The sequence below is a fragment of the Rattus norvegicus genome, chromosome 6 (assembly GCF_021556685.1).
Source record: "Rattus norvegicus strain SHRSP/BbbUtx chromosome 6, alternate assembly SHRSP_T2T, whole genome shotgun sequence".
Taxonomy (NCBI): Eukaryota; Metazoa; Chordata; class Mammalia; order Rodentia; family Muridae; genus Rattus; species Rattus norvegicus.
In genome coordinates, this window is record NC_141539.1 from 59,523,970 (window position 1) to 59,548,783 (window position 24,814).

At 38.5% G+C, this 24,814-nt stretch overlaps 1 protein-coding gene and 1 pseudogene across 3 annotated transcripts in view; one reads left to right on the forward strand and one right to left on the reverse strand.

The window, feature by feature from the left end:
* The window catches only part of Crppa (CDP-L-ribitol pyrophosphorylase A), a 277,017-nt gene that overhangs the window by 166,108 nt on the left and 86,095 nt on the right, over positions 1 to 24,814 (forward strand).
* The window catches only part of Chchd2l2-ps4 (coiled-coil-helix-coiled-coil-helix domain containing protein 2-like 2, pseudogene 4), a 49,044-nt pseudogene continuing 46,146 nt past the window's right edge, over positions 21,917 to 24,814 (reverse strand).

Below are 24,814 nucleotides of genomic sequence, written 5' to 3' on the forward strand. Positions count from 1 at the left end.
CCAGTGAACTAGACTATGGGGGGGAGGGCGGCAATGGGGGGAGGGTTGGGAGGGGAACACTCATAAGGAAGGGGAGTGGGGAGGGGGATGTTTGCCCGGAAACCGGGAAAGGGAATAACACTCGAAATGTATATAAGAAATACTCAAGTTAATAAAAAAAAAAAGAGTTGTTGCCAAAAGATGAAGAATAATATCAATATTTTAGTGAGTTCACAAAAAAAAAAAAAAAGAAATGCAGCCTATTGGGAATGTCTATTATCTTGTTTATTTACCAAAAAGACTTCTTTATTAAAAGTATTCAAATTAAGAAGGGGAATGGAAGAGGTGACTCAGAATCAGACACTACACACTGCTTTCTCAGAGGACCCTGGTTTATTTCCCAGAACACAGTTTGAGTGGCTTACAACCGCTGGTTAACTCTAGCTCCAGGAGGATCTGAGGACTTTGGCGTCAGGGGTCACTGGCACTCACAAGCACATACCCCTTGTCTCATATACATAATAAAAACAAAATCTTAAAAATGAAAAAAAGAAACTGGGGAACAATAAAATTGAGACTTTGTTTAATTTTTTTTCCTTTTTGTCTAATAAACTTTATTACTTTAAAGTTGCAAATAAAAATTTTAAACACCAGAATTAATCAGACCCATAATTTAAATATTTTATTGAACTTCTAAACCATCAAAATAGCATTTCTGAAGCTGTAGATCTTCACATTGGTCTTTTAGTTTCACTATTGAATATATATACACATATATGAGTATTAATATATTTTTAATTAAAGTACAACCATTTCACTTCTTCCCTTCCTTCTCTCCCTCCAATTTGTCCTCTGTCCATCCCTACTCTCTCTCTCGAATTGATGGCATCTTTTTCTTTGGTCACTATCATAACATATGTATGTATGTATGTATGTATGTATGTATATGCATACATGTATAAGTGCAATGTCATGAATTAGTTTTTTGTACATGTTTTCAGGGTTGATCACCTTGTACAGTATGAGTACAGAGAGAGCTCAGTCATGGAAGAAGCTAATTCTCCTCTTAGTCATTATGTGCCTATAGTTCTTTGTCTAGAGGTGTGACTCAATGAGACTTCTGCCTACTGTACTATGAGGTAGGTTGATATTGTCATTGTTTGGGTCTTATTTAGGAAGCCATATTGTTTTGGTATGGATGTGGCTTCCCTGTCATTTTACTCACTGCAGCTATTTCACTCCTGGGCATGTTCAGAGAACTCTAGACCCTACTCTTGAGATATTTATACCCTTACATTTATTGGTTCTTCATCCACCATAGCAAGGAATTATTCACCTAGTTGTCCATTAATAGATGGATGGATTATTAAAAGGCATTTTGATTCTAGAGAAGGGAATATACTCTCTCTCTCTCTCTCTCTCTCTCTCTCTCTCTCTCTCTCTCTTTCTTTCTACACTCCAGATTTTTTTTGTCTCCCACCCGGTCCACCCTCCAACTGTTCCACATCCCATACCTCCTCCCAGTACCCTCCCCCATCTCCATGAGGCTGTCTCCACCCCACCCATCCCACCAGAACTCTAAACTTCCTGGGGCCTCCAGTCTCTTGAGGGTTAGGTTTATGCTTTTTGACTGAGCCCAGAACCAGGAATCCTCTGCTGTATGTGTGTTGGGGGCCTCATCTCAGCTGGTGTATGCTGCCTGGTTGGTGACCCAGTGTCTGAGAGATCTTGGGGTCCAGGTTGATTGAGATTGCTGGTCTTCTTACAAGGTCACCCTCCTCAGCTTCCTCCTGCTTTTCCCTAATTCAACTAGAGGGGTCAGCAGCTTTTGTTCATTGGTTGGGTGCACATATCTGTATCTGACTTTCACCTGCATGTTGGGTCTTTTGGAGGGAAGTCATGATAGGTCCCTTTTTGTGAGAGCTCCATAACCTCAGTAATGTTGTCAGGACTTGGGACCTCCACTTGAGCTGGATCCTACTTTGGGCCTGTCACTGGACCTTTTATTTTCCTCAGGCTCTTCTCCATTTTCATCCCTGCAGTTCTTTGTTCTTTGAGACAGGAACAATTATGGGTTAGAGTTTTGACTGTGGGATAGCAACCCCATTTCTCACTTGGTGCCCTGTCTTTTTGCTGGAGTTAGGCTCAACAAGTTTCCTCTCCCCACAGTAGGGAATTTCATCTAGATACCCCTCCCCTTTGAATCCTGAGAGTCTCTCACCTCCCAGTTCTCTGGTACATTCTGGAGTATCCTCCCAATCTCCTTCCTCCCAAGGTTACCTGTTTCCGTATTTTTTTCTTCTGGTCCTCAGGGCTTCAATCATTTTCTCTCATCCAATATCAAATCATGTTCCTCTCTTCCCCATCCCAGCCCCCTTTCCCTCCCAGATCTCTCCCTCCCTCCCCTCTTGTGGTTGCCTTCTTCTCTCCCCAAGTGGGACTGAGTCATCCTCACTTGGACCCTTCAGCTTGTTGACCTTTTTGAGTTCTGTGGACTGTATCTTGGGTGTTCTGTACTTGGGGCTTTTGTTGTTGTTTGTTTGGCTAATATCCACTTATTAGTAAGAACATACTTTTGGGTCTGAGTTACCACAGTAAGGATGATATTTTCTAGTTCCATCCATTTACCTGCAAAACTCAGGATGTCCTCATTCTTAATACCTGAGTAGTATTCCATTGTGTGAATGAACCATGTTTTCTGTATTTGTTCTTCTGTCGTGGAACATCTGGGTTGTTTGTAGCTTCTGGCTATCACAAATAAGGCCACTATGAACCTGTGCCCCTGGGGCATGGTGGGGGCATCTTTTGGGTGTATTCCCAAGAGTGGTATTGGGTCTTTAGGTAGATCTATTTCCAATTTTCTGAGGAACCTCCAAATTGAGTTCCAGAGTGGTTGTATAAGTTTGCAATTCCCCCAGCAAAGGAGGAGTGTTCCTCTTTCTCCACATCCTCGTCAACATGTATTGTCACCTGAGGTTTTGATCGTCTTGAGTAAAGACTGGGGTCACTAAGTGGAAAGCCACAAGCAATTATTTGGGTGAATACATTCATAGAAAGGTTTTTAATGCATCTGCATTTTGCATTGTGTTTTCAACTTCTTTTTAGTAAGAATTCATTTCTTGCTTGCTTACTGGTGATACGCTCTGACTAGAACTATTCACCTTTGAATTTTAAGTAGGAATAAGTTTTGCTCAATAAACTTGGGCTTACTTCTAATTGTACTGTATTTTTCACTCTAATCCTCTTATCCCTTTATTAAATTTCTGACTCCATATTTAAGATGTTTTGATGTAATTAAAGGATTTTGTCTCTCCAGGGAGGGTGGTCTATTTTTTGTTTTTAATTTAAGAAAATCCTGCATCAGGCCAGACTTAATTGTAATTTTCTCACCCTTGTGAGTAGATACAGACTAAAGCCCCTGAGAAAAGAGTTACCACAAGTTTAATTAATGAGTTCAGTTCTAAATCATGGAAGAATGATTGAGCATGGTCTCTACATCTACCTTTTTACCTGAAAAAATTAAATGGTTATATAATTTTTCTCCAAGGGTACAGTAACCTGAGAGCAAAGATTAAGGCATGCAATGGCATGGACAAGTTCAACAGGGAAAGCATTTCATTTAGCATAAATAGGATAAGAGGAGGTGGTGATACAAACATGGTTGCTAGGGGTCTTCATATCTTCCGTCAGGTGTCTTGGCCAATACATTAGCTTGAACTTCTTCTTCATGGTTTACCTGGGGGTAAACTTGACCCTTGAAGTAGCAGTATTGAGGAAGGCAGCGTTAGTGTCGGGATGGATAGGTTAATACTGTTTCTTGACAGTTGCCTTTATCTGGGGTGCCTTTGTGCTCCTTTCTTCCTCTCTCCTATCCATGATGCCTCTGCTGTGTTATAACAAAACATAAAAACCCTCATTAATTGTTACCCTTTGATCTTATATTTAAAAATATAAATATCAGTCATTTGTTTTTAATAAACTAAAAGCACGAGGCTTGACAATTAAATCCTGAGGATTTTCTTAGCAAATCATATTTTTTAATTGTGGGACACCTAACTGCTTTATTTAATTAATTTATACTTTTTGAGCTACTGGAGACTTGAACCCAGGGCCTCTGGCATGTGAGGCAAGCACTCTGCCCCTGAGTTAATCATATTTTATGTCTAGTATCTTACCATGTGGGGGCTTTTTTTTTTTGTTTATTTTTCTTCCTTCAAGTTATTTGCTACTTTTCCCAAGGCACTCGGAAAAGGCCATGATTGTAAGCTAGTTCAATGACTGAAAATATACTCAGGATGTACAGGATGATATCAGAAGTAGCTGGTGGACCTTCTGCAATATGTCTCGGTCTATGGAGCCCCAAGCTTCTGAAATGCTAGCGACTGCTTTGAGGTTTCTGGTGTCAGCCATAATATTTGTTGAACTCAGAAGAAACAAACAAACAACATGTGTCCTAAGACAAGACCGAACAGAGTTTTCTCACTAGATCTTTGTGGATTGTGTTAATTTATAACTAAAATGAGCAGCAAATAAAAATAAAATTATTAGTAGATGGGGATAGAGAGATTCTTAAATGGTTATGAGCACTAGCTGCTCTTCCAGAGGACCAGCATGTATTTCCCAGCAACCATACAGTAACTCACAGCTGTCTGTAACAGGTACAGACCATACACTTTAAAATAATAACAAACTAAAATTTAAAACAATCTATAGGAATATTAAAAGCTTCCCTGGTTGTAATTTTTTCATCGAATTCACCAATTTTAGTTTTACTGTTACATGCTCTTTGAGTTCCACAGGCAGAAAAAGAGACATTTGCTTTATGAGCTTTAAATGTTATCTCAAATACAAATTGGACAAGCTTTGTGAAATTCTGTTTCCTCAACAATGCAAATCTAGAAGCCAAGTACACCAAGCTCATGGATGGGCATAAGGGTACGACATACGATCCACTCCTCAAAGACATTTATGGTACTATTCCAAAAAATGAATGTTGGACAAACCTAAGCAGGAGGTCATTACAGACTTGTGATTCAGTAAGTGAATGAGAAAAATACAGTAAACATTTATGTCCACACATTATAAAATTGTAGTGCTTACTTAATAATTTCCTATGAAATTATTATAAAGGGTCATATTTTAAGGTTGCCTTATACAGATGACTCTGGAAATATTGCCAACCACAGTGATTTTTTTAATACTTGTGAAATGCACTGTAAATTTTATCTTCCTGAAATAGTTCCAAATCTTAGGAAATTTTAACAAAGCCAGTTAACTATTATGATAGGAATATCCATTTCTCTTCACTTCTTTCTAGGATTTCCCCTAGGCAAAAAAGAACACCATTGTTCATACCATGAATATAGTTTTTGTTATACTGGAAGCAAGTGGGATTTTGAAAAACTGCTATTTCTACAATGTCTGTTAGACTTGAAAGAACTGTCTTTTGCCCAATAGAAAAAGCCAGAGCCCTCGTGCATTTATAGTTCTTTACCACAGTGCATGGGTTTCTTGGCTTTACTTCTTTCCTGGGAGTTGTGTAGCCTGCAGTGAGTGTCTAAGGAACTCTTTTCTCATCCAAGCAATTCTCATCTTTTCCTAATGTTCCTGCTTACGTATTCTTACGTAATATGGACTAGTGTGCTGATTCCTCTGTACTATCTCGAGTATAACCTTAAATAGGAGCCTCTGGGCTTCCGTTTGTTGGGGTTCTTCTCTGGGTCCCTACTTTATTTGTGGTACTCAGAATGTTCCTGGCGTGCTAGGCTCTTGGTAGCTATTTTTTGATGGATTGATGTGTAAGACACAAAGATACGTATTTAGAGAGTACCCTAAATTGATGTCTTTGTTTCATTTATCATACTGTATTTCTTGACTTTATTCATAGTAGACTCCTGAAAGTGTCTAAATTATCAGGAGAACGCTGAACATACACCATATGCAGATCCCATAACGGATTGAATTTATACAAATTTGTTTATTTCAGAGATTTTGACAGTTTATTAAGTAAACTTCCAATTAGTAATTTAACATCCATGTTAACTATAACTGTTGGTATTTCAATAATTAGAGAAGAGGCGTGTGACACAATTTCCTATGGAATCATGATGCATTCCTAGCAAACCTAGGTCATGGTTTGGTTTTAGATGAGACATTAGAGGCCAGAAATATAAGTAAAGTATCACACTTAGCATGTTAAGATAATGTTAGGATATTGTCTTTACAGTGAGAAAACAATGCCCACAGTTTCCATTTCTAGTCAACCCTGCTTTGCGTACCTGATCTAGCTCCGAAGGTTGAGGATGAGATGGGGAGGACTGGAAGGATGCAGGGAGTCCCTGGATCTTAGCTTCTAATTTGAAAAGAATACTGATTAAATAAAAAAATTACAGACCAAATTGTTAGGGATCTTAAAGGTTTTACATACAGAATAAAGATGTTTATACACTTTTATTTCAACTTAAGTTTTAAAACTTATTCGAAAGCTCAATTCTAATGTTTTATTAAGTGGCCTTGTTATGGCCGCATGCATGTGTTGCTGTGTTTTAATGCGTGATCTCGTAATGGACATGTTCCCTTGATCTGTAAATTCATAGGAAAATGGGTATCATGTTCACTTATTTTACAATGAGTTTAATTTATTGATATGCTAATAAGGCACTGGGGCCTATATATCTTTATTTCTATATATGGCTCAATAGTACTGAGAAAATGCTTAGAATAAAGTATTGCAAATGAATAAAGGTAAGAGTCATGTTGGGCTGATCATGTTCAGCACCACCCTCGTCCTGGTGAACAGTGAGGGAATGCCAGCTCTTGCTATCTGAGCACGAGAGGCCGTGCTTCAGGTTTCTGCACGCTTTGTCTGCACAGACCGTGTGAATATCCTCTGGCAGGATCACATTGATGCTCAAAGGAGCTGGTAATACGCCAGTTTATTAATGGCACAATAAGTCATTTAGATGCATATATTTCTCACTCTTTGTAAGAGGCCTTGTGAATTTTAAATGTTAATTGACTTTTCAGAAACCTTAAGGCATAGGGCTGTTGCAGCTTAATTATGTATTATAGACATCAAATTAGGCCAACAAAACAAAAAAAACAAGCAACCAACCAAACAAAACTCAAAAACGAACTTCGTACTTTTGGTTGAAGATCAAATTTTTTACGTATCAAATAACTATAGAACTTCATAAGTCATTTTACTTTATATCAATGGGAATGCTATGAAAAACTATTTAATTTAGAGTCTGTCTGCAGCATTTCAAGTTCTTCTATGTAGTCATTGAAATGACTAAATAGCCCTCTTGCTATAGAAGAATGGACTTTTGAAATATTCTGTAGTTGAGAAGTTGGGAGGTTAACTTTGGTAAGACAGTGTATGACAAGAACTATTTCTCATTACAGTGAAGCGTGATTTGTAATCACTGAAATGGTGAACTATTTCTAGTGAATACTATGTGGAGACTTCTTTTTGGTAATGGTAAGAAATATGGTCTTAGTTTATTTTATAGAATTAATAATTTCATCCTTACCAGAGGACTTTGCTCTTATAAGGTTAAACCTTTAGACAACTAAATAGCATATATGTCTGTGTTTTATAGAATTTTTAGAAGAGGACACTAAATATAATGTCTGTAGCTCGTTTATGGGTTCTTCTACATTTCATTAGAAAAATTTATTTTATAATGTCAATGTAGACTTTAGAAAAAGAGGAACCATTGGACATTTCTTCCCACTGAAGCAAAGGCACTCACTACATTAAAGACCAAACCAGACATCAGATAAAGCAAGGAACCATTCATTACTGAGCAACTACCTCATGGGAGGGTAAAGGGCTGATATCTATTCCTGTGCAGGCCACTGACAGACATTGTCAAGAGGGAATGAAGGAGATGTGCTGGAAGAGAGCAGACCTCTATTGAAAAAGTTACAAAGTGATTGAACCAGTGCTGTCAAGTATCTGACAATTAAGTTAGAGTCCCACATTCCTGTGAAGATTAGGGAAGGACCTTGTCCTTCCAGATGAGTTAGTTTCCAAAGACTCACATGAGTTGGAGGAGCATCATCTCAAAGATTTGGAGATGAAGAAGATTGTCAGCCGGTGGTGCCTAGAGCAGTTGAGCTCTCTGAGGGTGGCTGTGGTCATTCTGCTGATGTGGCTTTACTTTGCTGAGAGTCTTCTCAAGCTTTGCTGTGTGTTATGCATAGCTGTTAGGGTTTTGCTGCTGTCACTGTGTTATAGAAAACTAGACTTTCAGATTGGCAATTTTCCAATCGAAAAGAGTATGTCACTAATTTGGCATGGAACATGTGATATATTCTTTCCTGAGTTGTAACTCTTTTATTGTTTTGTGCTTGCTTTGCCTGGTAGACAGTGTTATGTGTTGTATGTGTGATAAAAATTAAATATTGTCTACGATGGAAACACTCCTGTGTTCATGTTCACACTTCCACCCTGCAGCAGCTCATGTGCCCAGGTGGTGGTTTGTCTGCGTAACTAGGTTCTCCTTCTTGCCCTGAAGCATCTTTCAAACTCACAGTGGTGCATTCATGGTGTAGGTGTGCCAGGTTTAGCATGTTTCCCTTATTCTGGCTGACCTGAGATGTAGGTAGGTTTTTGTCCTGGCATTTGTTTCCTTTGTTTTTAAGATTTTATTTTTTATTCTCAACAGTCTTGTCAAGTAAACACAGTCCCTGCTGTGTTTCACCGAACAAGATAGCATTTCAGGAATTGAGTACCCAACCAACGAGGTTTGCTTGTTTTGTATATGATAGTGATACATCATTAGACCATGAGGAGGCAGTATGGAATAGCAGTAGCTTTATTCAGAGTGATCTTGTTGATTTCCCAGCATGTGCTACTTAAAGAGGATGAAAAGCAGGGAGCAATACTGCATTTGTGTTATCAGAAAGTGTCAAGCACTAGGACCCATCCTTATTTGACCTATGAAGATAGTGGGGTTTTCTGTTTGTTTGTTTTTGTTTGTTTTTAATTGGATTGTGACTTAATTCTCTGATTTTAGAATTTAAGTTTGAGGTCTATGGCTTTGAATTCATTCGGGCACATTACTGCAAGCACGGTTGGGTTTATCATGGATATGTATTTTACTGTCCACAGTATTCCTTTTTAATTTTTAACTTAAGATACCCTACTAACTCAGGCCATTTATCCAACATTTTTTTTCCTGTACATGCCCAGTTAAAGGTAACTGTGGGCATGTGAGAAGGTAAATGTTTATTGACTACTCTCTGCCAGGTACTTTCAGATGCACACTCATTAAAACTTCAGAATAACTAGTTTCATGAAGTGAGTGTTGATGGTCTTACCTAGTCATTTATCAATTCCGAGTGCACAGCTAAGAGCTGGGAATTTGGTTAAAAAAAGCTGTTGAGTTCTGTCCTAGTCAGAGTGGATGGGAGAGGACTGGGGCTTAAACCCTCCAGAAATAGCTTGAAAAGTCACAAAAAGGGAAGTGGCTTCTATGGGAGCTCTGATAGCCAGGCCCTGGACACAGGGAGGAAGGTGTTAAAGATAATTGGTCAGCTTGAACATTTCTACACCTTTTCTAACTGTGTTAAAGGGAATCTCTGAATTTCATAAGATTTGACATCATGTTAGGCAGTAGGCTGAGACCCTCCCCAGTCCTTTGAAATTCTCATTTCAGTGGTGAATTAGCACAGGCCATGGCATCCATAAAGCCAGGTAGACTGTTCTTGAGGGTGTGGTGTTCAGCACACTGGCTAGAAGGTAGAGAAAATCAAGGCACGTGAAAGACTGGGTCAGTTTAAACATAAACTCCAATAAGAAAGTAATGGAAATGTTGGAAATGCTTGGCTGAAGAGGAAGAGTGCTTAGAGCCTCGCTCTGTTTCTGTTACCCATCCAATCTGACTTGGTGGGTAAAGTTCAGCAAGGAGCATTTCCTTCCCTAGTGGGGCCTTCATTTTTTCAGCTTATCTTAATTACCTCTGCCTGAAGGCATCGGTGTATGCATTGATTAATGTAGGACACATAATCTAATTATATGCTGCCAGCAATCTTGTAAACAGTAGTTTTCATGTTTTGTTTTTAAGAGTTCTCTCTGAGGTTTGGACAGAGCGTGATGATAATGGTATTGCCAAAACCTGTCAGTGTGATAAGAGACATTATTATATAAGTTGCAAAATTCCCTACTTCATCCTTTTACCCCTCTTCTCTAAGATGTCCCATCCCCAGTGGCATCCCTACAAAATGGTTTGTTCTATAGAAACCATTATCTGTTAGAAAACAGATAATGAATAATAAAAATCTGAAAAACCAAAAAAGTCTTTTAATCAACAATTTCAAATGGTTTCTCAAGTTTCAGAATATTAAGGTCAATCAGCCTACTGACCATTCGATACACCGTCTTGCTCATGAGTAAAATTTTGACATTTCCTGGAAGTGTTCCTTATGCTCTTGAATCCCATTTGATTTGCCTTAAAATGAAATCTTGCTCATGATGTCCATACAGTAAAATAAAGCATGATACATGAATAAGTACAAACATGCACTCAGATTCTTCTGGCTAGAAATATATGTTCATGGGTTTTTGTTTCTGCTAATATATGTTTTGAACTTGTAATGGTTTTGGTTTGCAAATATTTCTCAAAGGCCCGTACAACAAATGCTTGGTGGACAGACAGCTTATGACAGTCCTGCATGGAAGCAATGCCTAGTGGAGGAACATAGGCTGTCGGGATCATGGCTTTGAAGGGACCCCTGGTCTCATGGGAATGGGAGTAAGATGTTAGAAAAGATAGGAGTTTTGCAGAGAAGAACCCTGTGGAAGGAAGAAAGCAAAGCTTACTCCTTAAAGGGACAGACACCCACAGGACCGGGCTTTATGGTGTTTTATTTTTTTTTTCTTATTTCATCAGCTCACATCTCCTTCCTTTATTATGGCACTTATACCTGAGTGTTTATGCTGTGCATTCCGAAGCCTATGGTCAACAGGGGACTGGATGAGACATGTGTGTATCACAAGCTCTGTTAAACACAGAGTATTTGTGGAGCAAACTGATTTTAGAAGTGCCTTTCTACTACTGAGTCATGTAGAATGTATTACAAGTTTTTGATATGCACTTTGTAGAAAGTTCCATATTAACTCTCTAAGGGGTTATTGTTTCCCTAAATGTAAAGGCTTTTATCTTTAATTGGGATGTGGCTCATCTAAATTACCAAAATAATTTGCTTTACTTAAAGCTAAGTGATTGTTATTGTTCATGGTCAATCAAGAATGTCTCCCCCGGTTGCATCTAGGTTAATTCCTTATCAAAAATCATAGCGATTTTGTGTTCTTCACATTTTTCTTGGTTTTAATGTATCACATTGAATCCTAGTTCAGTTGAGGGAATATACGACAAAGGGAGTTGGAAGAGAAATAAATAGTCTTCTCTATTTCCTTGAAAATTGTCTAGAAAGGATGAAGGTCTGCTGAAAACTCTAAGTATGAAATGATATTCTTAAAGAACGGTGGCTATATTTCAACCACTGTCAGAGTGTTTTGAAGATACTAAATTGATTTCTTCTATAAATAGCTATTATAATTGATGAAGATAGTTTTAACAATGCTTTAAATTATTTGCTATTGCAATAGTTAATACCGAGAGTTTGGCTCTTTAGTAGAGCCTAGGATTTTGAAGTTGAAAAGGTTCGTCTCACTTGAGCACGTTGGGAAAATCTCATCTTCACTAGATGAGATTGTAGATTGTGGCTAATTCTACTAACCGCAGTCAAGCCTTTGGTATTTCTAAAAGACAAGGGAAACCTTTGAACATTAAACTGGAAGAATAACATGACGAGACCTGTGGGTTTGAGGAAGGTCGCTTTTCCTTGCCAGTTGTTTCAGAGAAGCCAGAGAATAAATCTATTGAGAAATGCTTATTGTGTAATTATGGTTACGTTTCATTTTGTAACACAGTGATCTAAGCAGTGATGAAAATAACTCCTTTGTTCCTCTTCCTTCACACACTTTCAACCTCAAGTTTTTCTGCACAGGTATGGAGAGCAGTGCTTCCAATTCAGAGGTGTTTCCTGATAGGATCAGTGATTGAAGAGAGGCTTCCAGTGTAGTTCTGCCCTGACAGCTTCACATGAAGTAGGAGGAACAGCAGTAACAGACACATGTGAAAATGCACACACATGATAGCATGGAGAAGTCTTGCTTGTGTGTTTGTAAGCTTGCTTGACATTTTTGGAAGGATTTTTTTTTTACTGTAGTCTTGTATTGGAAAATATCGTGTAATGTAGCTTTTTTTTTTTTGTACTTTTAAGTGTCTGAGTGTCTGCCTTTATGTGTATGTGTGTACTGCATACATTTCTTGTTCCCATGGTGGCCAGAAAAGAGCATCCCATCCCTCAGAACTGTCATAACAGATAGTTGTGAGCCACCATCCTTGTGGGTGCTGGGAACTGAATCCAGGCCTTCTGCAAGAGCAGCTTAGTATCCTAACTGCTGAGCCTCGCTCTATTTCCTGCCTTTGTACATTTCATCATAGTTGAATAATCAATACACTATGCTGTACCAAAGAACTCTCTTATTGGAAGTGTTAAAATATATATTGGCATCTGTAAACTTTCTTCACTGCTATTTAATATTGCATATGTTTAGATTGAGCTGAAATCTGCTTAAGTAATTTTGGAGCACAGAAGCACAAACAGCCAACTTGATAGGATGAGCTCTTATGTGCATATAAAAGTCTTTCCAAGCCTGTACACCTCACTGTGTGCTCTGTGTGCTTTTACTCTGGAATGTATTCCAGGCTGCATTTCAACATTAAGCTAAGCCGTACGTCTATGGTTACTGCTAGTCTTTGTTTTATCTCCTCACACTAAGTACATGTTCTTGATGACTTGTTTTGTATTATGTTGGATTTTGATCTTGTGATATTGCTGTCAGGGAGGGCATCAAAATGAAATTGTAACGTTTGTGTTCAATTCAACCTGTGTGGTACTGGCAATATAAATATTCATTTGGGGCAGGTCTGTGCCTTTGGCTGTGTTGTTGATTCAGATTTTTCATGGATGTGTGTAGAGTCATTCATCCTTGGACAACTAGATGTTCATTTGCTGAGTTGTTTCCAAAGTAGTCAAGTGAGAAACATGCAGCTCTAATTCTGTAGACAATATTGCTAGCCTAGTAGAAATCAGTGTAAACTGTGAATGTTTCATGGGCATTTTCGCCTGTTGCATGCATATGTGTCTGTTTCTATGAATGCACATACACATACAGTGTGCAAGTACATCTGAGTGCACATGTATGTGGAAGCCAGAGAACAATCTCAGAAGCTGTTCTTCAGTAATTAACCACTATTTTTTTATTTGACAATTTCTCACATTGGTCTGGCTCTAGCCAAATAGTCTATACTAACATATCAGAGGACCCTAGGTATCATCTTGTCTCTGCTTATCCAGTTCTAAGATAACAAGAATATGTCACCATACCTGGGTTGATTTGTTTTAATTTTAATTATATTGGTGTTCTGCCTCCACCTATGTCTGTGTGAGGGTGTCAGATCGCCTGGAATAGGAGCTTCAGACAGTTATGAACTGCATGTGGGTGCTAGGATTTGAACCTGGGTCCTTTGAAAGAGATTCAGTGTTCTCAACCACTGAGCCATCTGTCTAGCCCAGGATTTTTTTTAAACTAGAATTTTTGTGCTTAAACTTAGATCAATGCATCTCTCTGGCCATTTTCCCTGTAAAACACTTACTCATTTCTTATCCCCGTGAATGTTGAATAAGACCAGCAGATACTGGTAAGGATGTGGAGAAAGAGGAACACTCCTCCATTGTTGGTGGGATTGCAAGCTGGTACAACCACTGTAGAAATCAACCTGGTGGTTCCTCAGAAAATTGGATGTAATACTACCTGAGGACCCAGATATACTACTCCTGGGCAAATACCTAAACGATGCTCCAACATATAACAAGGACACAGGCTCCACTATGTTTACAGCAGCCTTATTTATATTAGCCAGAAGCTGGAAAGAACCCAGATGTCTTTCAACAGAGGAATGGATACAGAAAATGTGGTACATCTACACAATGGAATACTACTCAGCTATTAAAAATAATGACTTCATGAAATTCTTAGGAAAATGGATAGAACTAGAAAATATCATCATGAGTGAGGTAACCCACAAAAGAACAAACATAGTATGTACTCACTGAGAAGTGGATATTAGCCCATAAGCCCAGAATGCCCAAGATATAATTCACAGACCATATGAAGCTCAAGAAGAAGGAAGTCCAGAATGTGGATGCTTCAATCCTTCTTAGAAGGTGGAACAAAAATACTTATGGAAGGTAGAGGGTGTGAGGGACTTGGGAGGAAGAGAGGAAGGGCAGGATCAGGCATAGGCAGAGATAGAGTGGATATACAGAGGGTCCTGAGTTTGAACAGAAGTGTGTTGGAATGGGGGATGGTGAATGGAGGTAGCCACTGGCAAGTTCTAGATGGCAGGAAAGCAAGAGGCTCCCAGGATCCTAGATGGATGAGACTAACTATAATGTCCAACATAGAGGAGAGAGAACCTATAAAGACCATATCCAGAGTTTAGGCATGGCCCCTGGTTGGGGTATGGGGCCACCTACTCATCTCCAAATTTTTAACCCAGAATTGCTCCTGTCTAAAGGAAATATGGAGACAAAGTTTGGAGCAGAGACTGAAGGAAAGGCCATCCAGAGACTGCCCCACCTGGGGATCTATCCCATATACTGACACCAAACCCAGACACTATTGCTGATGCCAAGAATTGCATGTTGACAGGAGCCTGATATAGCTGTCTCCTGAGGGGCTCTGACTGCCAGAGCCTGACAAATACAGAGGTAGTTGCTTGCAGCATGGGGACCACAATGGAGGAGTTAGAGAAAGGACTGAGGTAGCTGAGGGAGTTTGCAACCCCATAGGAAGAACAACACAAACTTGAAGGCTTCTGAGATTTGTGATTTTTCCTCTTAAGCCTATGGGAAACCATTCTCTTCATGAGATAAATAGAGAAAAACTTCCATTCTTCTATATCATAAATAAATTCTAATATCGCAATGAAGATGAAATTGTTGAAAAATCTATAAAATTTTTTGGAGATGCATATTCTAAACAGTCATATAAAAATGCTTACCATCACTAATATCATGGGAAAGCAAATTGAGACGACTGTGAAATAATATCTCCCTCAAATATGAATGACTGTTATCAAGAGGATAAAAGATAAAAAGCACTGGTGAGGACTCAGAGAGAAGGAGGCCTGTGTATACTCTTGATAGGAATATAAACTATTAGACTCTGTTAAACAGTTTGGAGTTCCCTTTAAGAGTTAAAAACAGAAATACCTCTGACTTAGCAAACCTATTCATGGCTATCTGTGTGGGAGAAATGCTTGTATTTACCAGATTGTATTGTTGTTAACTTTAGTCTATGTGTGATCAACCTAGTGTTGATGTATGAATGGGGATGAAGAACATGTGGTGTATATGACTCCATAATGCTAATTAGTCATAAATAGAATAGAATCTCATTGAGAAGAGCTAAGATAAATGTAGGAGATACTAAATAAAATGAAGTACAGAGAGACATGTAAATATAAGTTCTAAAAAGTTAAGAATAAATTAATGGTTACCAGAGCCTGATTTGTGTGTGTGTGTGTGTGTGTGTGTGTGTGTGTGTGTGTGTGTGTGAGAGAGAGAGAGAGAGAGAGAGAGAGAGAGAGAGAGAGAGAGAGAATGTTAGAAACGCACACATAGACAGACCAACACACACACAGAGGCAGAGACAGGGAAGTAGAGACAGACACACGTACAGAGAGAGAGAGAGAGAGAGAGAGAGAGAGAGAGAGAGAGAGAGAGAGAGAGAGAGAGAGAGAGAAGAATAGGGCAAAAAAGAAGAAGCAGAAGAGGAGAGAAGAAGAAAGCAAAAGAAGACAAGGAAGAGGAGGAGGAGGAGGAGAAGGAGGAGGAAGAAAAACAAAAACAATGAAGAACAAGAATAGGAAGATCAAGAAGAGCAGTGAATGTGGAAAATTGGTCAATGGGTACAAAGTTACAGCTACCAAGCTGGAGTAACTTCTGTTTCCCTTCTGTATGCAACAGTGAATGGTGACAAGAGTTAGTCGCTTGTCTTCAAAATGAAATAGAGGCATAGAAGAATTTGTTACAAAAATGTTTGAAGTGATGATGGACATAATAATTACCCCAGCTTGGTCATTACACAGTGTTTTTTGTAATGAAACATTGAATTGAGCTTCATAAACTTACTGTGATGTTAATTAGAAATAAAACATAGAAAATAGTAAAAATGGTGGAGAGCCCCTGAATGCTCAGTGGCAAGCTGCGATGAACCTACAGCATGGGATAGCAGATGACTTTCTTTCTTGTATGACTAAGCCCACATGTTCTATAATTTTATGCTAGTGGAAATACAGAAACCTTACCAGAAGACTTTCTTATGACGGTCTCAGAAAGTGGTGTAAATGCCAAGGCAGCGTTGTACAATTAACCCAGCTCCAGGTCGCTGGCATGGTATAGAAATATATGTTCAGCACTAAAATTACTCCTCAGGGGTTCTTTAACTTGAAGTAGGGACAGTGTGACGAAAGAGGAGAGTGTCTCTCACACACCATCACACACACACACACACAGAGAGAGAGAGAGAGAGAGAGAGAGAGAGAGAGAGAGAGAGAGAGAGAGAGAGAGAGAGAGAGATGCAGAAGGGAATAAAGACAAACTTGGCACAAGTCACTTGCTTTCAGCAAGTCCTGAATGTTTCATTAAAACTGGCTGTGGCTAAGTAAAACCTTGAATTAGGAATTAGGGAACGGTGCCTGATATTTTTTATTAACCAATTTACCTTTGAAAAAATAAATTCTTTGGCTCTGACTTCCTTTTGTTAAAATCAGTGGTTTGCTGCAGATACCTCTAAGATGCCTTATTGCAAATGTCCTTGAAGCTCTTAGGTGATTTGATCAATTAACAAAGAGATTTGGAGTTTTGCTTTGGATAATTTAAGAAGTGTTTCAGGTTTTTAAACATTGTGACTAAATAGCTTTGCTCCCAATAGGTTAACTTATTGATATGCTACAGGAATGATGTGAAAATATATATTGTGATTTTTTTCACATCATTTTCTCTTAAACGGAACAGAAGCTAGTGGTTGACTAGCTTCCTTGACCTCTCCTCTGAAATGAATGTTTTGTAGCTCATAAACCTTTCTAGTAAAATGTATTTTAAGCATATTTATTCTGTTTAGCTTATCTAGGACAAATGTTCTCCCAGTTGCCTATTAATAATTGTGTGTAACACCAATTAGTTGGCTAAGCATAGAAAAACCTTAAGCAACTTACTTCAGCAGATAGTAACCGAATTTTAAAATTAACTGTTAGGTATGTTTTCATTTTATTTGTGCTTTATTTATTCAGTGATGAAATTTACCCCCTCTACTGCAACTGAACATCAGGTTTACAGATTGAAAAATAAATGTTGATTATAATCAAAGTTATACCAGTTCTGTTTGCCATTAGGTTTAACTAAACAGTTTATGTGTGTGTATGAATTTCATATGGTGAGGTTTCAAAGTCTGAAAGTTGTTTGCTGTTAACTAAAATTTTAAACGCAGTTGATATTTGTTATGTTATTTTTCTAATATTTGTAATTTAATATTTTTGTTTTTTTCTTTGTATAAGAATATCTTATATATAAATATATACATATATGGAAGTATCTGTGAAATTAACTTAATAATTCATGCTCTATACATATGTATATTTGTGTATGTTTCTGTGGAGGTCAGAGGTCAGTCTATGGTTTCATACACTTTCTACTTTGTGTCTCTGAGGCAGGGTCTTTCATAAGCCTCAAACCCACCGCGTGAGCTACACTGGCTGTCCAGGGAGCTCCGGAGACATCTTTTTCTCTTCCTGTATCTCTTACATGTGACATTACATCTAGCTTTTTATACGGGTCGAGGAAGTTGAACCTGGGCCCTCCTGCCTGTGGAATAAGAACTTTACTGACTGAGCTATTGCCCGAGTGCCAGCTGGTTTGCTTAGTTAAGGAAAGTGACCACCTATTTCTAAAGAGAATGTGCTTTTAAGTATACATGTTCTACCTAGATATTTTGGGCTACAAGCAGTGAATGACATTGACTCTATGACCCTTTTTCTGTGCTTTCTAATATCCTGTCACAGTTTTTGAATGAGGGTCATTATAGACTTTACTATATTTTAAGCTCATCTGGAGAGTAAGCGTGTTTTAAAGGTCTAATTACGATAGTGTTCTATGACATGGATGGTAAATGCTTCCCCAAGGCTCATTCTTTTATATGTTCACAGTCTAATTGGGAGCCCTTGGTAGGTGCAATGATATGACAAATCAGTGACATTTCATCCTTAACTACATGCACCACATCCTGTAAAGGGAAGGAATTTTAAAGTAAGAGAAGTAGCAAGGGAAAAGATTTTAGTAGCTGGTCAGGTGAGTCAGAAGTTAAGGTCACTTTTTGGTCTTGCAGAAAACCAGTTTCATTTCCAAGTACCCACACCTCAACCTTCCTGGACAACTGCATCTGTGTATACCTATGAACACACACACACACACACACACACACACACACACAGGTACACAGATAAAATACAATTTTAAAAGAAAAATAAATTTATTTAGAGGGTTAGAATTTTTTTATAATCTTATATACATACTATGTTTGTTTCTTGAAATGGAAACAAAATGGTTTATCCCATGTTTTCCCTGTAATTCATGAAAGAATTTCTGTGTAAAAATGCATATGTAATGTGCATAAATATTTTTCTTTGGTCTTCATATTCTACCCATTACTTTATTTTAAATTCTAAAGTGTTACAGACATAATTATGAATCTTCAGAAGTTCTCCTAACAACTGTACTTCATATGGTTTTGGAGTCACTAGGAACCCGTTTTACCCACCCCAGATGCCACTAGACAGATCACAGAGAAGTGCTGTTCTATGTTCTCTGCATGCCCCATCCATCTGTTGCTGTCTGACTATGCATCCTGCATGGCTAGGAATGAGCTCTGTTGTGAATGTGTCTTCCCTCAGATTCAACGAACAGCCCATGAGAAGACTCAAAGCTTCTCGTTAAGACATTCATTGTTGGAACCAAGTTCTAGACGAATGTTCTTTTGTTCTCCATTTTGCTTCTACAAATCAGCTAGGAAACCTCCACTGTCTTCTCTGCTATTTGTAGCTTATTATCTGTCATTGGTTTTGATTATATTTAGAGCACTGGTAGAAATGTGCGGACACAGAGGCACAAAGAGAATTTACCCAATAGTTCCAAGGCTTGGATGAAGCGTTCCCCATGGTGCTGTGCATACCATGCCAAGATTGAAAGTAGTGTGTTAGCTATTATTGAAATTTAGCTCCTTTACTTCTTCTCATAAAGAATGATCATTGAATTGTGAGGAGAAATTTAATGGGAATGTTTGGGTATAGTGTATCTTGTTTTCATAATTAACTGCTATAGGCTTTTAAGTAATTAGCCTTTGAATTGTTTGTTTGAGTATTTTTTGGTTAAAATATATTCATATGTTCCTTTCCTGGGGGATTTACATGTGTTTCTTTGATATAAATATGACTGTCCAAGTGAATATATATATTCTTTATTGAATGACCTCTGGAACTGAAATTACAACTTTTTTTTAGAATTATGATTTTGTTTATTGTAAAGATTTGATCAGGAATATGCTTTCTTAAAAGGTGAACGATCCCTTTGCATTGGCCCCTTAATTTTACAACTTGCACTACTAATCTGTCTGTCTGTGGCACCCATTCCACTTATTTTTATGATGTATCACTTAGACACAGGTACAAAGAAACCTTCTGTCCTCCTGTGCTCTTCGTTATATTTTCTAATTCTAACATCAGACCAACTACGGATGTCTTTTCTGATGCTCTAATTTGGCTGTCCCACAATGGCTGTCAGTGGCACCAGGTAATGTGTAACATGTTGCATTTTAGTTCTTTTCTTTAACTTAGTGCCCCCAGAGCTCAGTGCATGCTGTTGTATGTATCTTTTGCAGTTCGTTTAAAGAATGCTAAGTAGCATGAACTTGTTGTTTAAGATTTTGGTGATCGTCCTTGCTAGTTTTATCAAGATGACAGGAACCAGACTCACTAAGAAAGAGGAAGCTTTGGTTGCCTCCCTTAGGTTGGCCTGTGGAGCACTTTCTTGATTGAACATTGACCAGGTAGGGTCCAGGTCAGGGTGAGTAGTGCCATACCTGAGCCAGTAGTCAGGACTGCATAAGAAAGCAAGCTGAAGAGTCCACTGAGCAGTGTGGCCACATGGTCTCTGTTTCAGTTGCTGCCATATGTAAGCTGAAACACACCCTTTCATTCCCAAGTAGGTTTTGGACAGTGTTTTATCACAGGAATCAAAAGCAAAAGGGAAGGGAAGAAAAAGGGAAAAGAAAAGGTTGGTGTCACCTGAGGATCAGCACAATGATGTCCTCTGGTCTCTACAAGTACCAGCATGTGTGTGCACAGTTTTGCATATGCATACACATAGACATTTACAAGCATATATTCACTCATATGTGCATACATATGTGAAATTTTGATGATTATAATGTTGTTGGTATAAATACAGATTTATGCATATTTTTCCAAATTTTTAAAATTATTTTATTTACATTCCAGTCAATCCCCAACCCTCCCTGTCCCCCTCCCACAGTTTCTCATTCCACTCCTCCTCCCCCTTGCCTCCCAGAGGGTGCTCTCCCCACTACACCAGGCCTCCTCTTCTCTGGGGCCTCAAGCCTTTCAAGGATTAGGTATATCTTCTCCCACCAAGACCATATTTTATTTGACAAGTTTTAATTTTTTTTGGTTTTTTTTTTTGACGAGTTTTAATTTAACTAGAATAAATACAAGTGTGATTGCTGAGATGTATATAAAATGAAGGTTTAATTTTATAAAAATACTCTTCTTTTTCTCTAAGTAACTCTACAATTTTCTATAATGTAGGGAATGTCACACTTTCCATTCTGTACTCTTCATTTGCCTTTGTCTGTCCTGTGTTGTTTTTAGCATTCTAGTAGGTCTGTAATGGTGATTTAATTTACTTTTCTCTAGTGACTAAGGGTGCTATCCTCTCTGGTATGGTTCTTACTTGATTTCTTTATTGAATTGTCTGTTTAAACCTTATGTCCATTCTTAGCATATTTTTATTAGTGTTTTAAGAGTTTTTTAAAAAGCAACTCTCATCAGTCATTTGCTTAATTTTTAAAAAATTCCATCCCTGTTTTTAATGTATGTTTCTATTCTTGTAGTTTGTTGGTAAAGTCATCAGTTTTTATAAAATTCATATAAACTATCCAGGAGGAACTGGTTCTGGACCCTCATGGATGGGAAATTCCCTGTGTGCTCATGTTTCTTATGTAAGATGGTGTGGCATTTGTGCAAAACCAAAGTCCTTCCTCTGGAGTTTCTGGAGTATACAGTTGATTTTCTATATGGACATTTTCTATATAGTTTCTATATACACTGTATTGTTTCTGGGACAAGCAATAAGACCGTAAGAAGGCTGTCGTGCTGTTTAGTACAGATACGGATTTTCTTACGTTGTCCATTTGCTGTGGGAGCCGGGAATACAGAACATGTACATACAGACAGTTGACTGTGCATTTGATGTTTGATAAAATCTCTTTTTGGCATCTTCTCTGAGATAGTCTTTTTTTCCAGAATAAAACACTTTATTTTAACTCAGTCACAATACTGGTAGTTCAAGGAACCAATACTATAAGCCTCAGTAAACAGCTATAGTTAGATCTCGTTCACCGCCATTCTGAAGCCAAGGAGCTGGTAGAAATAAGGGTCCACACTTGCAACTATCAATTATACAGAACCAATGTCACATTTCTCCAGCTTGAATTTCTTGATTAGATCAAACCATTTGCAATCCAGCATTGCCGCAGCACCTCACTGAAGCCCTCACGGACCATGACATCACTCTTGTTCTGAGCACACTCCAGATACTGCTTGATCTGGAGAGAGTAAGGTCCACGAGACCGCTGGTCCTGCAGCTGGACTCCCTGAGGCTCATGGTTAGTGATGTCAGGCTTCACAGCCTCAGCATTAGCACCCCTGCTGCAGCTCCCAGTGATGGCGTGATCCAGGGGGTGCCCCACCGCAGGGCCCACAGCCACACCAGCTGCAGTGGAAGCCATCTGGGCCATCAGGTCTGGCTGCCGAGGTGCAGCCGCAGGTGAGCCAAAGGCAGATGGTGCAGCTGCTGCTGGAGGCTGAGCTGCAGGTGCTCTTCTGGAAGCAGCCCTCATCCGAGGGGCACGGCTGGCCGGCTGGCTGGAGGAGTCACCCGGGAAGTGAGGCTTCAGCTTCCACAAGGCCTCCTAACTGCTCCTAGGCTCAGCGTTCAGAGAAGGGAAACTGCCGAGAGAGCCTTTCTTAACCAATCATAAAATTTTCATAAGCAATTTTTTCTCCACTTGGGCTTATAGTCCTCTGAATAATTTTTAATGTAAAATATAGGTACAGGTTTTTATCTTTATGAACAAATACCAAATTACCATTGTATATTGAACAAAACTGTCCTTTCTTAGTGGCACCCCTTTAAAATAGTGACTGACTATATTCCTGTATGTGATTCTGAGCTCCTCCTGGACCTGTGAGCTGTGTTCGTCTGTTTTCCAATCTTCTGCTATCTTGAATATGTAAATTTATAATAGCTTAATATTTGTTAGTAAGGATTTAATTTGGAAGCCTGCGTCATGGCACTGGTTTTGGACTTGTGTATAATTCCATTAGAGTTGAAGAATAAACGTGTATGCTTTCTGTCGTTACACACATGGGGATAGCATTTGACTGTTGTCATGGTGACCATTGCTGTTGGTTGGTCGAGTGTGATTTTTCTTTCAGAGCATCATATCCATGGTGATTGTGTTGGAGTGTTTCATGAATCTGCTAATAAGAATTTTTATTTCTAAGTGTTTGTAATGTTTTTTTCTAACTTCGTTCAGTTCTGTCGGCTTTCCCTTCAAGCATATTGGATTGCCTTGTGACTACTTCAGTGAAGCCTAGGTCAGGTGATGTCTTACTCTGTGGCACCTTCTTTCCCCCAAATCACTTCAGCCACTCCAGAGCGTCCCTCTGGACTCAGGTGGCTATGTTTCCTACTTTCTGTCTTTTGCAGTGGCTGTTACCATCCCGGCACACACTGGGACAACACACCATCCCAGAACATTAAATGTGTCTCGGGGATTCTGCTTTCAAATACTTGAGCTCTATATCCAAAAGAATTCCCACTGCTCTTAACATATCAGGTTGCTCTCGCATCATCTTTCTGAGTGCTGCCATGCATTTTCCATTATTACTCAGCAAGGCAAAAATGGTTGCAATGTCTAGGTTAACAGGAAGTTTTCTTCTGTTTCTGCTTTGGGGATTTTAAATAATAACAATAGTCATATGCAGGAAGTGGTACATTATATTGTTTGTTGGCTTGTACTTAATTAATGAACACTTGATATGAAAATCTTTTCATATTGTTATTGACTATTCATATATCTACTTTTATAAAGTATGCATCTTTTTCTCCCAGTCAAATGCTTACCAAGCTCAACCCTGCTTAGCTTCCAATGTAAGATGAGATCAGGCATGCTCTGGGTACTGTGTTCTTTGCTCATTATCGAATTGCTTATATTTTTTTCTGTGAATATCTATCATTTCTAGCCATAATTATCATGATACCTGATTATTTCTACTAGAATGTCTTTGATAATGCTACCATCTTGACCAAAACGGCATGCTGTCCATAACCTTTTCTTTTTACAGTTGTGAGGTGTGTGTGTGTGTGTGTGTGTGTGTGTGTGTGTGTGTGTTGAGTATTTTTCTACTTACCCTGTACATTTTGAACACTATAAAGACATCAATATTGCATGAATACTACTCATTTGTTCATTTCAACTTGAACAAATTATGACACAGTTATGTCTTTCACACTACAAATTGTAATCTGCTGAGAGATGTGACTTCATTATCGGTTTAGTTTTCTTTTGTTCATTCATTTTCACATTTCATTCATTCATGCATGCATGCATTCATTCATTCAGTGTGTATGTGCCTGGTGTGTGGTGTATATGTATGCATGGTATGCATGTAGAGGTCAAGGAACAGTCTGAGAGTCTATTCAGAATCTTCTGCTCTGTAGTCACTGGGTACTGAACTCTGGTTATCAGCCTTGTAGGCAAGTGCCTTTACTTGGTGAGCCAGCTTCCTTTTAATTTATTTAAGCCACTTCCATATGCTGTTGCTACATATGTCCTAGTATATGTCACAAAAGGACAAATCTGGGACCTGGGCAGTGAAACATGATAATCATATGCAAGTAATTCATAGTATTAATTGAAAGCTGAAATTTTCACCAATGTACTTTAAAGTTGATCATAGATTCAAACACAGGTTTATTTATTTTAAACTCTTGCTCCAAGGGACTTTTTACATGAATTTATGCCACTTCTAAGCAAACAACTGGTGACTGGTGGTATTGCTGAATAATGCATAAAGAAAGATTATAAAAAGTAGCCATATAAAGGTTTTGTATGTTGTAAAACAAATGATTTATCTGCTGGGTAAAATCTGCATGGAATTGTTATATTTTTATTATTAGGAAAACAGACTGCCTTAATTACTAAGCTCATCTTACAGTAACAAGGATAATGGACAGTGGTAATTGCCTGTATTAAAAATTTTCTGGTTTGTACTAAATTTCGGATTTAAGACCCACTGTTGCTTTACCAGATGTCAGAGTCAAAGAGACATTG